This window comes from Ananas comosus, linkage group 5, assembly GCF_001540865.1.
Source record: "Ananas comosus cultivar F153 linkage group 5, ASM154086v1, whole genome shotgun sequence".
NCBI classification, from domain to species: domain Eukaryota; kingdom Viridiplantae; phylum Streptophyta; class Magnoliopsida; order Poales; family Bromeliaceae; genus Ananas; species Ananas comosus.
This window is the reverse complement of record NC_033625.1, coordinates 12179409-12199446: the sequence shown is the minus strand read 5'-3', so window position 1 is coordinate 12199446 and position 20038 is coordinate 12179409. Positions and strand designations below refer to the sequence as shown.

The window sequence follows — 20038 nt, the reverse complement described above, 5'->3', positions numbered from 1 at the left end:
AATATGAGTGCAAAACTACCAGCTCTCGGGTTACCGGTACTGGATAGGCTGTGTACCGATACTGATGGTTGAGTACTGGTACTCAGTTGATTACCCGAATAGCCAACTCTCGGGTTTGGGTTCTCCTTTGGAGTGTACCGGTACTACGTAGTGGGTATCGATACTGGAGGTCGGGTACCGGTACTGGAGGTCGGGTACCGGTACTAGGGGTGGCATACCGAAACCCTATATTAAACCCAAATTGCCAACGTTCAGGTTGAGGTACTCGGAAACAGGTATTGGTACTGGAGAGCTCGTGTACCGGTACTCCAATTCGAGTACCGGTACTCAGCTCTGCAAAGGGTTGAAATTGAATAGTTATAAATAGCAAGAGTTGGAGGACTTAAATGCAATTATGATGGCTTATATAAAGGGCCCAATGCATTCATTCTCATTACATGAGAAAAGCTTCTCATTTTCTCTCATTCTCTCTCTGGAATCTCTCCAACAAGGTGTAATTGGAGGAGATTTTGAGGGTGGATTGGAGCTCTTGGAGGTAAGGAGGCTCAAGAACAAGGAAGGGATTGTGGGGCATGGGAGTCAAGGTGAGTTCCTTTGCATGTATGAGTTAGGGTTTAATTTAACTACCATAAATTGCATGTGTTTAAGATTCTTGGGATATAAAGGCTTAGAGTATTCCATGAAATCCTAAGAAAATTGGGTATATGTGGTATATGCAAACCCTAGGGTTAAATTTAGAATTTTGTAGAAATTGAGATCTATGATGAAATTGACCTTTTGTATTCCTAATTGAAGGATAATTCAACGCGTTGGGCAACTCGGATTGGAGTTTCGACGAGCCTACGACGTCCTATTGAAGAAAAACGTTATTTTGCCTTCGTTAGTGTTGGGTCGAGGGAAATAGGCGAAGATAAATTGCGGGACTTGGATTCAAGCATCCCGGCATCCCTACGAGGTGGGTGGTGCTATCCGAAACGGTTGAATTTCTCGTTATGTCTAAGTCACCTTCTTGAGCATACGTGTGTATTCATGCATTGTAGGGTTAAATGGTATTATATGGAATCTTTTGCGTACTTCCAACGTAAAGATATATGTGAATTGACAATGAAACTTTGGACATAAGAACCCTATAGATGTATGAACCAAGTTGTGAACTGTGACAATATAGTAAACATGGTGATATTATGACTAGATGGATTGAATAGCACTTAGAAACATGGAATGCTAGAAAATGATACACTACGGGTATTATGACATTAGTGACATGGTATCCTCAAGGTTGAGGATTGGATCATACTCACAGATAGTCTGATATGCTCGAGGGTGGTCGCTACACCTCAAGCTGTGAGCTCCGGAGTTGTCATTGACTGGGCGGTAGCGAAATTCTCCCCAGCTGACGGTCTCGTCGGGTGGTAGCGGAATTCTCTCCGACAAAAGGGATTTGGTTTGATGAGTTGGGCTTAACCTACAGGTTAGCCAAGATGATTGGGTAAAGTATTAGAAAGGACATGCATCATGAGCATAATATTCCTTGTGTTAGTTTCTTGTTACAGGCATAGTGGCTGCATTAGTTAAGTTATTTATTTATCAATCTACCTTTCTCTACTTACGCCTGTTTAGACCTAGTAGGAGAGTCGGCGGGGTCAGTGGCCGAGCCCACTGGGAACTTCTTGTAGTTCTCACCTCACTATTTTTGCAGATTCTAGCGTGAGCGGGGCGGTTGAGGATCGGGATAAGGGCATAGCACCCTAGGTAGTAGACCTCCGAGCATTAGTTGTACCCTTTACTTTCATCTTTTGTATTTGATGAAAAAGACATGTAGTTGTAATAAGAATGATGAACGATGTATTTGGGGGATATGAATCCTAAAAAAGAGTTGTATTTTGGTTATGTAATCAAAGTTCAATGTATGGATGTAATAGTTAGAATTTACTTTCACTTGCTCTTATTTATTTGCCCTCTTGCAAGTCATGTCTATTGAAATTTTCCTGGGCAATTCTTTCTTTCTTTATACATGCTTATATAGTTGTGGAGCCTTGGGCGGACAGAGGAGGCTTTGTCTGTTCGACGTTTGTTGCATGTTCGAACCGACCAAATTGGCGGTCCTGGGGCGTGACATGGTCGATGTGACTGACAGTTTTGCTTATATATATAGTAGGTAATTGATACATGCTATACATGATTTACAGTTTTCAGTAGTAGTAGCTTAGAGGAATGATAGTGGTAGTTTATTTCCAATATTTATATCCTGCTTTTGTATAGTTTTATTTACTATCTTTGCCTCTAGTAGACTTAGTGGGTATGTTGTCGTCGTCGGCGATGGTACTTGTTGAGGACTATAGTTCAGTAGTTTTTACACCCTTTTTTTAATTATTTTTCTATTTCAGACTCCTCAGCTCCTTTTGCATCTAATCAAGCTAAAAGGATAGCATGATAGATAACATCTGCTACCATAGTCGACTGAGCTAGAGGTGGGCCCAGTAGATGTATATTTTCTTATTATAGCAATATGTACTCGTGTAACTGGCGAGGCCCGTAGGTGATGTATATTTTGGAGGTTTTATTTTAGAAATGTATGGATGATATTTGTATCTATTAGCTTATATCAATTGTTATGTATTCTTATACTCTGATACTTGTTAGTTGTGAACTCCTAACATTTGTGTAGTTGTGCCTAGAATTTTGCATGTTCGACAGGTGGATTGGCGCTTCGTGTGTTGCGGGATACTTCCCTGTGCATACAGTGGGTCTATTGGTGTATACGAGGGGTTCCTCTGCACTGTGGGGCGTGAATGTGACACCCCAAGGATTTGGAATAGTCCTAGATATGAGATATAATATGGCTAAAACTCTTAATCCAACTATAGCATTTTAGAGGTGGCTAGGCCCAATAGGTTAAGAGGATTAAGCGTGCTAGTTAGACTAGAGTAGCTTTAGAATGAGTGACCTCTTTAGAAAGTGAGGGATCACAGTTGGTAGAAGAGTCAATCACTAGCCGAAAGTGTGAGATGAGTCTCGACTGAGCTAGGATCATAAAGCGGGTAGAGAGTAGCTCTCTAATTGACGACCATTGTGGGTAGAGTGCGGCTCCCCACAAGGTCGGCTAAGGCTAGTGAGACAAATCTCACATTGTCTGGTACTTTGTAATTGTGCTTGAACCTGATGAGTCTCACATTGGCTGGTGCATTGTAAGTGTTCTTGAGACTGACGAGGACATCATGGCTTAAAGGGGAGAGGAATATGACACCTCTAGGATTTGGAATACTCGTATATATGATCATATACAATAGGGCTAAGCCCCTTAACCCAACTATAATATTTGGGCAGTGGTAGGTTCAAGAGGTTTAGAGAGTTAAATGCGCTAAGGCTAGAGCAGTTCTAGAATGGGTGACGTAGGTTCAAGAGATTTAGAGGGTTAAGTGTGCTAAGACTAGAATAGTTTTAAAATGGGTGACCAACTTAGGAAGTGGGGTGTCATAATCGAAGCCTATGAAGTGCTGTGGCTGAACCCTTAAATGCGATAGGTGCACCTTTACTATTAGTATGTACTTTTGGAATAGTTGGTTAGCATTTATAATCCACAAGTTGTATTAGAGCCAGTGATGCAGGACTAATTAGTTGAATTTGATGAGCCGAATATGTTGAGTTGGGTTGCGGTCAACCTAAAGGCAAGAGGTCAACAATAGACCTAATACTTAGATGGATTAAGTCAGGTTAAAGCCCGTGAAGTGCTATGGCTGAATCCTTAAGTGCGACGAATATGTCCTTCCTATTAGTATGTGTTTTTGGCATAGTCAGTTAGCGTTTACGATCCACATATGAAAATAGGTGATTTTGAAATTCATTTTGAGTTTTAGGACTAAGTTGCCCCTATTCATCTGAAAAATTTTAAGTTATCCTCCACAATGAAGGATTTCATCTTCAAATTATCATCCTCCACTATGCATGACGAGCAGTTTGTGCATTGGATACTGGAAGGTTATAGAAGCTGCTAGTTTGATCCCGAAATATAGAGAAATTCTTCAACATACTTTCATTGATCATTTTTATCCAAAAGGTTTTTGAACTGCAACCTCGGGGAGTTTGAAATTGATTTGAATGGAGTAGGGTGGTTAATGAAAGAAAAGACTAAATATATCATTATAGGAGATGAGAATAACAATTAGGAAAAAAGGCTTAAAGTTAATCTTTTCCACAACATAATTTATTTATTTATTTTGTTTGAGAGAAAGGCAGCATGTTACCCACTTCGTTTATTTATTTTAGAAATAAACTTAGCTGAAAATGTGAATCAACTAAGATTCGAACTTGGGTACTCGGGTTCCAACCACCAAATCTTTTGCCACTTGCGCTAAGGATGGTCGGTATAACATAATTTATTATAGGGAGTTAAAAGTTTAGTAATAACTTATATATCCCTTTAAATTTTAAAATAATCTTTATATCCTTTCAAATTTCAATACCTTGCAAAAATGCCTCTCCCTTAACTTTCCATCGATCTTTCATTAGATCCTCCTGCAATTCCCAAGAATCACACGATATAAAAAAAGATGTGTTAGATCTACAACCCACTTTAAGTTTTAATCCTATGGCAATTCCAATCCAATGGCTATTTTTTTTTCCACTTGCCTTATGACCCTTTTTTTTAAAATTTAATAAACACCAAAAAGGGCTAATAATCTCAACACTTCTGGATAAAATGTTCTAGTGTTAGTATACTTACAAAATGAACTTAATTATGATCTTGCGATGAACGTGTCGCAGAGAAAGAAGACAAAAAGAATGAAAACGGGTAACAGAGGGAACAATTTTAATTGATAGATGATGATATGTCAAGTTACAGATATTTTTACAAAATATTAGCATTTTAAAATGGCACATAAATTATTTTAAATTTTAAAAAAACATATCAGTTATTTGCCTGCTTTTGAGCAGTACAGTATATTTATCCTCTCATCATATGATGAAACATTTTGTCACGCCCTGGGCTTCAGTGGAAGCTCTCCAGTCACGTGCACAGACCCGCTGTGTACATCACAACCTCACAAGTACACCAAGCGTCTACAATCAATATAGTAAAAGTCTACTAACTTAATCAGGTAATCAGAGCAAAACTTTAAAAAATTCATAAACTTATACAACACATAACCTTATTACCACTGATAAGAACAAGTACAATTACATAAACCCAGTATACAACACTGAACTAAACTATATAAATTGGTAGAGGTTCATCTATTTAACATCGAGAAGGCTCTAGCTAGCCGCTGACCCCTCGCCGAGAACTCTAACTTTTCCCGCTGTGGAAAGCTCTACACAAAAATAATCAACAAAAGGGCGTGAGAACTATTAAACAATAGTTCTTAGTGGGTAAGCCGCCGAGAGTGGCGAAGTATACCACTAGGTCAACTGAGGCATGAGTAAACAACAATAAGAAAATACAGTAAATGCAACAAGTAAGGCCCTGTTTGGATGCATAGTTAAAAAACTCCATGGAATTTTTATTGTATGGTTTTGGTCTAAATGAAATACGAAATTCTGTAAGTACAAAAAATTCCACAGCTTCATTTTTAAGCTGTTTGGATACATATTATACAATTTCACAGTATTTATAACAATTAAATTTCTAAAATTTTAAAATTTAAAATTCAAAATTCAAAATTCAAAATTTAAAAATAAAATTTTAAAAATTAAAATTCAAAATTCAAAATATAAAATTAAAATTTAAAATTTAAAATTAAAAAATTAAATTAGATTTTATGTTTTAAATTTGAAATTTGAAATTTGGAATTTGAAATTTAAAATTTGAAATTTGAAACTTTAAAATTTAAAATTTAAAGTATACCATTTAAACTTTAAAATTTGAAATTTAAAAAATCTATAATTAAAATTTTAAATTTTAAATTTAATAATTTATAAATTTACATATTTATAAATTTAAAATTTAAAATTTAAGTTTAAATTTAAATTTTGAAAATTGAAAATTAAAAATTAAAAATTAAATTAAAATTTGAAATTTGAAATTTGAAATTTGAACTTTTTGAAATTTGAAATTTGAAATTTGAACTTTTTGAAATTTGAAATTTGAAATTTGAAATTTGAAATTTGAAATTTGAAATTTGAAATTTGAAATTTGAAATTTGAAATTTGAAATTTGAAATTTGAAATTTGAAATTTGAAATTTGAAATTTGAAATTTGAAATTTGAAATTTGAAATTTGAAATTTGAAATTTGAAATTTGAAATTTGAAATTTGAAATTTGAAATTTGAAATTTGAAATTTGAAATTTGAAATTTGAAATTTGAAATTTGAAATTTGAAATTTGAAATTTGAAATTTGAAATTTGAAATTTGAAATTTGAAATTTGAAATTTGAAATTTGAAATTTGAAATTTGAAATTTGAAATTTGAAATTTGAAATTTGAAATTTGAAATTTGAAATTTGAAATTTGAAATTTGAAATTTGAAATTTGAAATTTGAAATTTGAAATTTGAAATTTGAAATTTGAAATTTGAAATTTGAAATTTGAAATTTGAAATTTGAAATTTGAAATTTGAAATTTGAAATTTGAAATTTGAAATTTGAAATTTGAAATTTGAAATTTGAAATTTGAAATTTGAAATTTGAAATTTGAAATTTGAAATTTGAAATTTGAAATTTGAAATTTGAAATTTGAAATTTGAAATTTGAAATTTGAAATTTGAAATTTGAAATTTGAAATTTGAAATTTGAAATTTGAAATTTGAAATTTGAAATTTGAAATTTGAAATTTTTGAAATTTGAAATTTAAAATTTAAAATTTGAAGTTTTTGAAATTTGAAATTTGAAATTTAAAATTTGAAATTTAAAATCAAAATTAAATTTGAATTTTAAAATTTTGAAATTTGAAATTTAAAATTTTATGTTGAAATTTAAAATTTAGAAATTGACATATCTTTGGGAGCCCAAAATGGTGGAATTTTTTTTCCTTGGGTTAAAGTGGATTGTAAGTTTACTCCATATTTTGGAGTATAGTATAATTATACTCCAAAAATTACATCATTTTTTTTTTCTTCCAAACGCTTCAGCCCGTGCCGTGCCTAATGGCCCCATGGAAGTCAATACTACCCACGGCAATCCACTTCGGCGCTTCGTCTCGTACAGAAGTGAGCAATCTGTCGCTAGGTTAACTCCGGAGTGCCGGTTTGTGGGGCACGACCCTCACAAGCATGTGCGAATGAGCACATTGGCAAGCAAGCGTAATCCATAGCATAGGTATCACAAGTTCATCATGTCTCTAACATGGAATCTTAACTCGACACAAGGTCGACACTGTAACACTAAGTCATAATCCATTATCAACTATTTGGTGACATATTTCTCCCAATAAATAGTATGACTTAAACAAATACATGCTTTACATCACATCGATGTTTCTAATGGGCTATACCCGCACACTCACATAGAGCCCTCTCACTACTCCCTATACATAAGGAAAGTGGTTTACTAAGGTCATACTCAATGACTCACCAGTACCATAGTCTATGGTTCTACATAAACTCATGTAGTGTTCTCTGAGCTTTGGATAAGGATTGGCCTTCAGTATTATAGACTGGTCGACATCTCTGGAGAGTGATCGACTGAGTTGCGAGTCAATTCATGCACGACATGGATTGCCAGAATTGCGACCGCGCACTCAAATAAGCAAAACTGGATTTTTGCCAGATTTCGGGTGCGCCAGAACATTTCAGGCGTCGCGAAGAAACGAGTGTTGTGAATTTAACTGAAACTGTCAAGCCAATTCGGATCCCAAGTTCCGGGCGCCCACAAGTGGGTCCGGAAATTTGACATCGCTGAATATCCTTCTTCGACGCGTGCAAGTGCGTAGGCTGAGTTCCGCCGGAGCCGTTACGGGCGCAGCGCCACCGCGGCGGAGACGATGGGAGCCGGTTTGTGCGAGTCGCGGATGTCCGGTCGTCCCAGAACATGGTCCGGGCGCCAGAAACGCCCGTTCTCAGGCGGCACTGATTGCATTTTTTTTCCTGGGGTTTATCTTTATCCATCCAGCCAGCCTTATAAATACTTGGTATTACGGACCCCATGAGCGCTTTTACCTGTTCTTCACAAGCGACTTAGAATTTTCATCCCTATCTCTCAGGAATTTTTCCAATTGCTTATCAAATCCACCTCTCCAAGAATTGCCAAGGTGCTGATCTGCCCAGTTCTACAGCGTTCGACCTTCAGGTTTTGGATCTTACATACCCTGGTGCCCGAACGCTAGAAAGTCGGATTTCGTACGAAACTTGGTTTGCTGGATTCTAGACTTCCAGAGGAATCCACGAAGCTCCTGAATTGTAGATTTGGTTGATTAGCTGGTCAACTGAGATTTTCTCTGCTGCTGTGCTCTGGACAGGAATTTGACCAATTTTTGAGTTTTCTTTGGGGTGAACTTGGGAACATGGGGCTTTGTGGAGTGAGTAACTTTCCCTATCAACCAGCTACTGGATTCTGGAACCCTCCCACCTGAATTGGTAGTTCATTAGGTGAGGTTTTGACAGGAATTGGATATTGAACTTAATGCTTTTCGCTGAACTACATCGCGACTTTATATTCAGCTCGTACTCGACATAAGGGAGCATCGCGATTTCAACAACTTGATTCGTTAGGTTTCGGTCTACTGCGAGGAATCACGAAGTCCTACTGTGGATTTTGGTGAAGGTTAGCTTGCCAAACCCTTCTCTTCTCTTGCTGCGGTTATTTGGACTGAATTGTGAATTTGATGCTTGATATGCTGCGAGATAGGCTGATTTTTGAGACTCGACATTTTCAGTCGATCCAGCAGGTTGGCCGCAGCCGAGGGAGCTCCGTAACTGCCAGGAATGCACTAGACGTGGAGTTATCATCCGGTGTCGCCTCCAAGTGCATGTTTAGTCGACTGTATAGTTCAGTTTCTTGTTATATCATGCCTTTAATTCATCGATTCGCCATTTTGAGGTAATTATGAATAAAAAGCATGCCTGAAATGAACTGTTTATATTATACATGTTGGACTTGAAATTGATGGAGAAGAACCTGTGTTTTACCCGTCATTATGCTTAAACTTACCATATTTAGCTCTAGCGAGCCAAATTCGATTTATCGTTGCATGTTTAGTGCGATGATACCGGTATAGATGGCATTTACGTCGTGCTGAGGTGCCGAGCCTTATTTTTTCAGCAGAGTGTAGCTGTGTCGGTCGTGGCCTGACGTCGGCGTTACGGTGGACCCAGATTCTGTTTCGTCACAGATTGTGCCGAGGGCACGTGATCCGGTTTGGTTGCTAGACCTCGTTTTAGACCCTGTTACTTGGCTTGGCTAGTTGGAGCCGTTTGAGCTCGACAGCAGAGATACGCTGCATACTCGGTTTCGGGCTAGCCGCCACGCAGTGCCACTCCGGAGTCAGGCTTTGTGCTTTTCGCCCGTTGGTCGCTCATAAACAGTTGGACTCCTCTCCCACGGAACCAGTATGGTGGATAGAGCTGGATAGTCGCAACGTGGCACGGACGGGGTGTATTCCAGTCCCGGACGGGTATCCTTACAGTCCCGATTGGATTGGGTCAGGTTAGATAATTTTCTACAGTTAGTGCTTAAGTATGAATAGTGTAGGTTTATACGTAGGACTTCATTCCTGCATTTTACTACTATTCTTTGCTCCCTTCATGTAGACTTAGTGGTGGACCATGTTGTTTGGCGGTACCCACGAGGACTACTTGTTTTACAGTTATCTCACTCGCCCAGTTGGTACTATCCTTTTTGCAGAGCCACAGTTTCGGCTCCCTGCCGCCTTCCGCGGCGTCAGATCGAGGCGAAGCGTCGCGCATTATGAGCCCTTACCCGAGGCTGAGCCTAGAGGTGCTCCTACTGCAGCGTAAATGTTTGCTTTCGAGTTTAGTACATAGTGGATTTAACTCGCCAGTGCGCAGTAACTTTGTATATTGGATCTGAACTATGATATGAATTTCAGTTTGTTAGCTTCCTGCTTCTCTCTAGCGCTCTCTACTACTGTTCGTAGTAGTGGTTGATTTACGAGCTAACAGCTATCGCTTCTGTATACAGTGGAAATTCTTTGTATACGGCCGCATGGTCGGCCGCGCCGCGGAAAAGTGTAATCCGTGGGCGTGACACTCTACTACTTGGAGTAAGCAAATATTAGGCAAGTACTTCTACTTGACTACACAGGTATATCCTCATGTCCAATTCTAGTCATTTAACTAGATCATTTTCAATAGTATAACATTCATGTTATGTTATAATGCTGAATTCTAGTTTACTTATTAGATCATAACAATCAAGAAGTTCATGCTAGCTCTATCAGATGAAAATAATAACCATTGTCATCACAAGCATGCGAAACATCATCTATCATACTCTTTACATAATTCCATATAAAGGTGTAAATAACCTCACTATACATGATATACTAAGAGTTCCAACATCATGTCTATAACATGAAATTGCATGGTTTAACTCAAAGATGCTTCATCACAATACATCATTCATGGCTTTACAGCTATTCCTTATTGAATGATGCCCTGCTTAACTTGTCTACACAAGTTAATGTATGTCTTAAATATATTTTAATCGAACAAGTGATCTATGTCAAATAATCAATTTCATAATCCTACCTCTACTACATAGAGGTTCTATTATATTCGATATGATATGCATATTGGTACTGCCCCAATTCATTCAAATAAACATGTATTCACATGAATATGCAACAATTCTAGTCCTATAATGTCAAAGAAGACATAAAGGGAATTCACCCATTTTGGTAAGGTCAAACCCACCAATTCACTGCCGACTTTCGGCAATCCCGCAACTGGAGATGTTCCCTAGCTTCCAAGTGCCCTAGCAAGCATACCAATTCAATTAGGAGTTGAACTTCAACTTTTACTAAAAATCTCATATATGCATCCAATCTAGGTAGAATCATACCTAGTTTAGAATCCACACTTGAACTTTCTTTTAAATCAGGTTGAAGCACTTCAAAACTGGCCTTTAAGAATCACCAAAACTCAATTCAAAGTGATCCGCAGCCTCCAAAGCATCCTAACAAATATTCCAATTTCAACTAGAAGCTCAACCAAGCTTTCACATAATAATCCTCACATAATCACATAGTCTAGGTTAGAATCTCACCTAGGAGTAACCAAACTTGAATTCCCTTTCTATTCAGGTTGGAACACATCAAACCAACCTTCCAAAGTTCATGAATCCCAGCCAAAGGAATCCAATATCCTGCTGTGAACCTACGGTGGACATACACCATAAACTCTTGCACAATTATTTCCAACATCTCAAAACTAGTAGCAAAGTTGGCTAGTATACCTTGTACAGCTCTAACTCAGTTTCTACTGAGTTGAGATTGAAGAATCACAACCAAACTCCACTTCTACAGCCACTATAAAGTTCCTCCAATTAGCTAGCAGCATAGAGCAAGAACAAGCTCACAATCCATTACTATAACCACTATTACATGAAACTAGAGAAGAGAGTTGTTAATTCACCTTCCCAAAGCTTTAATTCAGCTTTTCCTGGGATTAGAATTGAAGAACCACAGCTAAACCTCTCTGCTACAGTTGCTACAACTATCCTCAAAACCTCCTGGCAGCAAGAGCAAAGAACAAACTCAAATTTCATTACTAGCCTCTCAAACTTAGTAGCTAGTATAATAACTCACCTCACAAGGCTTCAACTCAGCTCTCACTGAGTTAGGGTACAGCAAACACATCTTTATAGCTGCTAAAACTCTTCTCCAATTCAGCTAGCAGCAAAGAACAAAGAACCAACATCAACTTCCCTACTAGCATCAAACTAGAGAGAGAAATGATTAGCTTACCTCATAAAACTTCAACTTAGCTTCCTATAGAGCTAAGGTCACGAAATACCTCTCCCCAAGACTCCTTTTCACTCTTCCACAGCTGCTCGAACTCACCAAACCAGCAAGCAACAAGAGAAAAGAGGAAAATAAAGCTTAAATCACTATTTCTACTTCTCTCAACTCCAAAACCCTAGATAGAGAAAGGGAATAGCTCAAATCTGGTTCTCTGGGCTAAGACATGGATAAACATCAGCTGGGGTCGAGCTGGAAGAGATAAGAACAGAGCTGGAGAAGGAAATGACCAAAACAGCCTTACTGCCACGCAACTACAGTGCTGGCACCGGTGCTCCATCATGCTGTCACAGCTACACAGTGCCAAAATACAGATTTTCGCATTTTGCAATGCACTTTTGCTTTTCCGGCCACTTGTTCGCTCCAGTAACTTGTCAAAAACCTCTTGACAACTCTTCAAAGGATGTAGAATAGTTTCAATTACTATTCTAACACTCGAACTTTGCAATTTGCTAAAGTTCAGTGTACTACACATTTATACAGAAAAACTACTACAATAAAAATGAGATAGAGTGACACTTCAAGTGTCCATGTATTCCCAAAAATGTGCACCATTTTTAGTATTACTGTATCTGCAGTTGCTAGGGTCTAAAGCGATACCTAGGGCATGTTTGTTTCACCGAAACTGGATTTTCGGTTGAAGTGAACTTTCGTTTGACGTGGAGTTCGATGAAAACTACTTCTTTCCTGCTGTTTGTTTCATAGTTATGGAAGTGGAATTTTATTAGTTCTGTTGTTTGTTTGGTAAAAAGTGTATGATGTAAAACTAAAATTTATATATAATTAATAAATATTTTAATAAATAAAAATAATATAATTATATTTTTATATAATTAAAATTTAATTTAAAATAACTAAATTATTTTTTTATACATAAATTATAGTAATACAACAATAAAATTACAAAGTAGAAAAATATTAATACTTAATTAATCAATTTTTATCATATTTTAATTGTACAAATTAAATAAAGAAAATATTAAAACTTAACTAATCAATTTTTATTATATTTTAAATATGTCAACTAAATAAAAAAGTAATTACTAACATAATTAAATATATTTAAATATAACTATCTTTATCTAGTATATTATTTTATTATTTTTTTTTTACCTTTTTTCACCGTAATTGACTTCGACACACGATAAGCCGAAGTCAATTACGTCGTTTGAGGTTAACTCGAATTTCGACCATAACTTTTTTACGGCGAACCAAACAACGAAAGTGGTCATTTAAAATGAAAATGATTTCCACCCCAACAAACATGCCCCTAAAGTAGCGTCGGTACATGTCCTAAAGTAGTGCTGTAATTTAGCGATATATATATATATATTTTTTAGCGATCAAGAAGGTGCTGGACTTCAATAAACAAAGTGACACCTTTTTATACACTTATTCTGTTATAATAAACTAGTCTTGGACCCGCGCTTCGTCGCAAACAGTTTGAACACTAATATGCAAACATATACTTAGCGTGAACAATTTACTTTTTAAACAATTTTAAAAGAAAATAATTTTAATTTTTGTTTTCAAAAAATTATAAGGACGGATTAAGTAGAAAATATTATAGTGAAAAGAGATTTAATGAGGCCTGTGAGTCGAGGTGTACGAAAGTACTGTCCTAGAAGCAAGATTGTCCTTCCACATGCGAGGTTCCGGCAATCACTCCTAACGATATAACCACCTCCCACACCATTGGCACGTCTTTAGGGTGGTACAACACGAATCCAAAAAATACAAAAGAAATGTAAAATTTAGTGTAAAGAGAGGTGCAGTTCAGTGCATGAGGGAGAGAGGAAGAAGAAGCAATTAGAAAAATTTTTCAAGATTCCAACTCATGAGTACAGGTTCTTCTATATACACACCCAAATCAAGGTGAGAATTTTGTCTCTTCCCGAGGTAGGGAAATGAAGATCTTGTTGAAAAAGATTTGGATAGATTTGGTACCTTCCCGAGATGAATTTGAAAAGATTTGGTACCTTTCCGAGGTGGATTTGGAAAAATTTGGTACCTTTCCGAGATGGATTTGGAAAATTTGATATCTTCTCGAGGTGTAATCATTTGATAGATTTGGTACCTTCCCCAGGTGGATTTGAAAAGATTTGGTACCTTCCCGAGGTGTAATTATTTGATAGATTTGGTACCTTTTCGAGGTGGATTTTGAAAAGATTTGATACTTTCTTGAGATGTAATAATGAAATTCAGATTTTGTATGAGAGGGAGGAGAGAGAAGAGATGAAAGGAGAAGAGGAGAAAGGAGGAGCCGACACGTCTACAGGAGGAACTGTCAATTAGTTTATTTGTATGGATAGTCACACTTTTTATATATTTAGAATATTTTATGGTATAAATCATGTAAGAGAATTTCCATTAATCTCAGAAGTATTATTCCAAACAGAATAAAATTAGTATTCAGATGTAAAGCACAATATTAATCTGGTTACAATTTTCTAACAAAAGAGGAAAGAAAGTATTGTATTAATTATATGAAGCCCAACGAAATAAACAAAATTTGGATAAACACAATCTGGTCTCCGGTCACAACTTCACAGCAATATAATATGATCTGCAAATCTAATAACAGTTGAATCAGTATTGGACAATGAATTAAAAGCTTTTTGACAGATTAATTATTATGAGTTAATTTAATTACCATATAAATTTTGCAAATAAACACCACAAAAGGCATTTAATGCATCTAAAGCCAAGAGGATAAATCTGCGAATATTAATGCCATAAGTTTAGATAGATCACACCATATGAAATGGACTAAAAATGTTAGATTTTATTCGATTTTGGTGATTTAAAACTTATTAGACCTCTTGGACAACCCAATATTTGATGGGCCTTGTCTGGAAGGAGCCCATCTAAAATTTTCACATGTGAGAATTAGTCTCACATTGAAAACTAAAAGTATGCTGTTGTTACTTATATACTCTTTTATTCTCAAACTAGTTACTTGCGAGAAAATGAGAGTTATGCTCTCGACTAAACACACGCACGGTGCGAGCCAGGCGGGCGGCAGGGCGCGCGGTTCAGGCACCCGGTTTATTTTATTTTATTTTATTTGGTTTTATCTTTATCTTTATCCTAAGTCTTATGGAAATCCTAATCCGTATCCTGTATAATCATAGCCTTATCTTGCGCTACACGGAATTGACGTGTTGAAGCAAAATTCTTGCCTTGGATATCTGATGAGGTTGCGTGAGTTTCTTAGGCTTATCTTGCTCTACACAAAATTGACGCAGTGGAGTAAGATTCTTGCCTTGAATATATATATATATATATATATATATATATATATATATATATATATATATATATATATAATATTTTTTTTGGACGAATTGCATGAGTTCAATCCCGAACCTGGTGTGTACCTAAGACAAATACCCTTGCCTCTGACCTTGCCTTTTCTATTTTCTCGTCCATTGAACTTTTGCGCTGATTTTCGCGAAGCTTTCTAGTATTTCGCTAGACTTCTTAAGTATTATATTAATAGTCAATTTTGTGAATTTTTTCTAAATTGAAATTAAGACATTCGAATTATTTAAAGAATAATTTTACTCGAAGTTCAGAAAAATTTCTATCAAAAAAAACAGGTATGGGTTAATTAAACCACCGATCGATGTAAGTTAATAATGATTTGAAATATCTTGCCAACAGCAAAAACACGCAATTTTATATAAGACAGAAAACATAACTTAATACTAAAGTATCAAGTTCATACACACAAAAGTTTCTTAAATGAAACAGATTTATTTTAAGACTACTGATTAGAAGAATCAAGTTTTATCCGCCTTTTTGTTAGCTAATTGGGCCTCAATTATATTTGCTGGATGTAGGTAACTAAGGTTCATTATATTTTGCGCAGCGTTGTTTCTAACTGTTTACCAAGTACTGTATAAGCGAATTGTGGAAGCAGAATACCTCGTGTGTCCATTTATTCGCTGTTCGATTGTCGACTGTTGGAAACATGAAATGATTTAGGGGAAACAAATACGTAGGATTCTGTTGTTTTGGAACTTACCAGTGTTATTAATTAACCGTTCTTCTACCCAGCTTAAACTTTTTAAAAATAACGGTTATTTCGTATTATTTAAACACTAAAACTTCAATCGAGTGCGAATATATGTGGGTTGGTCGAATCACTGAGAGTGAAATTGTAACCTGAAACATTAGCATTTAAGCGAATGTAAGTAAGATTACAATAATAAATTTGAAAAGCATTGAAGCTAAGAGTAAAGAAATATTATGCCAGCAAATAATAAAGAACTCACTAAAAAAGAATTTAACAGACTATCAACAAAAATATGTGCTTCAATTAGTAATAAGACAACAGATTAAGCTGATCGAAATTCAAATACTAGGCAGTAATTAGTTTTTTTTTTTTTTCTTTTCTTTTTTTTTTTTTTTTTTTTTTTTTTTTTTTTTTTTTTTTTTTTTTTTTCTGCACATCTAGTACTTCGGTACAAACTCGAATTTCTATTGCAGAATTAAAATCAGTCAAATCCAAGATATTACATTTTAGATCTTAGAACAATAGGACTCAAAGACACATAACACAATCGATCCTACATAAAAGATAGCAAATTAAGGCTAAAGGTATATTATTGTCTAATCTTTCATCAATTCTTTTGGTAAATATACTTTATCGATTAATGAAATGACTGCTGATTATCTTGACTTGGTGCTAAATAAAACAGACGCATTTGGCATATTAACACATAAAGATGAAATTGAGCTAACTGCTACAACTCTAAAATTTAAAGGGCAAAATAGATTTTTTAGAGAACAAGGCAGTAAGGTAGAAAAGCGAATATTTATAGGATATTTTCTACATTTTAGCCTAACAAAATTTTGTTTGGTTTATATATTAATACATTAAACTGGTAAAATCTTTCATATGAAGATAGTAGAAGCTATTGTAGTGTTGAATTATTTGATAAAAGGGTATATAAATTTTAAGAAGTTTGAAATAATATATACTAGTTAGGAAACCCGTGCAGATGCGGCGGGACAGATATATTATAGTTAATCGTTACGATTTATAGATTAATGTTCTAGACTTTAATATTAAGATTATATTAAAAAATAATTTATTAATACATAATTTAATTGAAAGCACAACTCACTTATCATCTGTAACTATTATTAATTATCTGCATTAATATTTTTAAGTATTTTTTTATCTCAGCATTGAATAATTAAAAATTAAAGAATAAACCAAAGTATTTTTCTTTCTGAAAATATCTAAACCAAATAATGAAAAAAAATGAGCCGGTAAAAAAAAACAGAAGGAAAGTACATTGTAATATTAAGAAAGATAAGTAATGTTTCTATAATTATCATCATCGTAGGAAATTACAAATTTAAAAAAATTAAAACTTATAAGAGTGAAGTACTATCTTTGCGTAGCCTTTGCGGTAGCGTGACGATTGTCTCGTTGAAGATGAAAGGAAAACCCTCGCATACAAAATACAACCAATCAAATAAATGGTTCGTAAATTTCAGAATAGTGAAGGAATACATAGATAGTTAGTAAAACACCAAAGTAAAACTAATCAAAAAGACTTTGAAAATTAAAAAAATATTTTTTATCCTATAATGGCACACTACAAAAATAATATTCTAATATTATATATTAGACAAAAAAATAACTCTATACGTCTAGATTAAGATTAAATAGTATGTGAAATTAGTAAAATCTTATTCACATGAACTAAAGAATATTATTAAACTAGAGAGAAAAAAACTAATATCAGAAAGTCATCTAAAATAAATTCAAAAGTTAAATTTTCTTATTTCAAGAGCCAAATTTGTTAATTTTCCAAATAATTCAAAATAAAAAACTCTGTTCACATTATTAATCAAGTACCATGAGAACTGGTAGTCACGATTTAAGAGTCTTATATCATACTTGCATTATTTTCATAAATGAGTAATCTAATATACAAACATAATAAATATTGTTAAAGATCTTATCGTAATCCTTATTAAAAATAGAAGGAGACATGCATTAATATAGCTGCCTAATATCCAATTATCTTGCATCTCATCGTGGTGAGAGCAAAACATTTGAGATGATTATAAAAAATTAAATTAAATTATGAGGTCAAACAATAATAGAATTGATAATTTGTCATAGACTTTGTCATTTGAATTTTGAGATTTCGTTCTTATATTGATCGAACTTGCCGATTCTTTTGCTAATGTAAAGTTCAGGGTATCATGAAAGGGAAACGCTTTTTTGTTTAATTAAAATTCTAATCAAGCTTCAATAGAAAGAAAAGTTCACACTGATCGGACTAGTTAGTTTTACAATATGTTGAACTGAATCATAAGTATTGGATTATCAAATCTGTAGTAATAAAACCCATATTGGAACTCTAAACTCAATTTCAAACCTGATCCACTTATTTCAAGTAAGAGGGCAATGAATCAAGCCCGACCTAGCCAAGTTTTAGTGACTGTTCAAATCAAAATAAGAGATTTTAAATTCGAGCGATGATCCTTAAAATCAATAATTGCAATCTCCTACTTCTTATCTCCATGATCTCTTTCTGTGTCACAAAAAAAATACAATCCTTCACTAACAATTCATAAGGAATTCATCAAAAAATTTTAAATCATTTGTACCCTATATAGATTTATCTTCTTTTTCTGTTCAAATATACATCCATCTACCTTAGTGTAATATTAATCTTAGCTAATACGGCCTAAGCAACTAATCCAAACCAATCAAAGAAAACTTGTGCATGATCCAGTCAGGCTTAAATGCAAAGTCTTTTCAGGTTGGAATATGTTTAATCCAAATTGTGTCTGAACTTGTAGGCAATTTAGTTATTTGGAAGCTTATTGAAGATATAAATTATAATTCATAATTTCAATGTGTATTTAACCAATTTTTGTAATTTTTGTATGCCACATTAATAAAGAGAGAATCTAGAGACTCAATAAATAAGCTGAACTTATTGGTTACAGCCTAATCCATTTCTAAGATGTAGCATATTAAAGCACATGACATAAGACCTAATGATCGAATGACCGGTCTAAACCAAAGAATTATTTAGCCCTTCAACAAATATATATATTTTTCATATAATTACTCTTAGATTATGAGGCAAAACAACATATCTTTGTTTTATTTAAGCATTGAATACTAAAGCAAAAAGAGGAAAACGTTATTCTGATAGCTTACATTTAATTTAGATATATGGTCGAGTGCGTATCTAATTGTTAATAATACTATTTAGAGATTCGTCAACAAGTAGAGTTGCATACATGAATTGGTATTAATCGACACATGGAAGGCAATATAGTCTCTGTGGAAATTTCACGAAGTAGATAGTACCTTATGCAGCGATGTCGAAATCAAGACAGAGGTTCTCTCCAAACTTTAGACCGAAGACCACGCATTTCTCACCTTGAAATTAACGAAAAAAATTCAAAACATCACCAAATAATATACTAACAACAAACACATGTACAATAGGACAAAAAACTAAAAACAAATTGAGTGGCTTCACATTCTTTAAAGTTTTTTTTCTTGACATTGGATTATCAATTATAACGATATGAATTCAATTAAAGATTTCATTAACAGTGTAGAAATGTTTTACATATTATGTACAATGAGTAGCCCTAAGTTTTACTTAATATGATAAGAACATCATAATTAAATCGAGAATTAAAAAGTACTTGTACAATCAATGAGGAATATCTTTTTCATAAATTATATAATTTGGTAAAGAAAATCCAAAAAAGGATAACCAAGTAGATCAGCTGTTTAATCCAACCAAATCAAAATTAAAAGATAACAACATAGCAAAATGATAATTGATATGCGGAAAACTATACCCTAAAGCCAAGCCACCAAGAAATACGCCAGTAAACCTAAATGCTTTCCTATAATATTATAACAACACATAATTAAGATAATTCCTCACCGATATCAAGGGGCGCATTAGTTAAATCCCTGCATACAAACATTAGGAAGTGTAGAAGAGCTAATGACAGAAACCATCACTATCAGATACTAATCACACTATAAACAAATGTGATGTATGTAAATATCCACACCAAGAATCAGGAAGTGGAGTGAAATAAAGTAGAAAGAAAAGG

The 20038-nt window shown here is 34.5% G+C and overlaps 1 long non-coding RNA gene across 3 annotated transcripts; it reads right to left on the bottom strand.

Annotated features, from left to right (window-relative positions):
• Window positions 5111–12080, bottom strand: LOC109710867. Of its 3 annotated transcripts, XR_002216464.1 has the most exons (7): window positions 11861–12080; window positions 11702–11785; window positions 11529–11625; window positions 11161–11270; window positions 10957–11070; window positions 10809–10869; window positions 5111–5312 (listed from the first exon to the last, which is right to left on the bottom strand). It is a non-coding gene; the product is annotated as an uncharacterized LOC109710867 (long non-coding RNA). The 3 variants fall into 3 exon arrangements; XR_002216463.1 differs by having other exon boundaries at window positions 11702–12080; XR_002216465.1 differs by having other exon boundaries at window positions 11529–11622; window positions 11702–12080.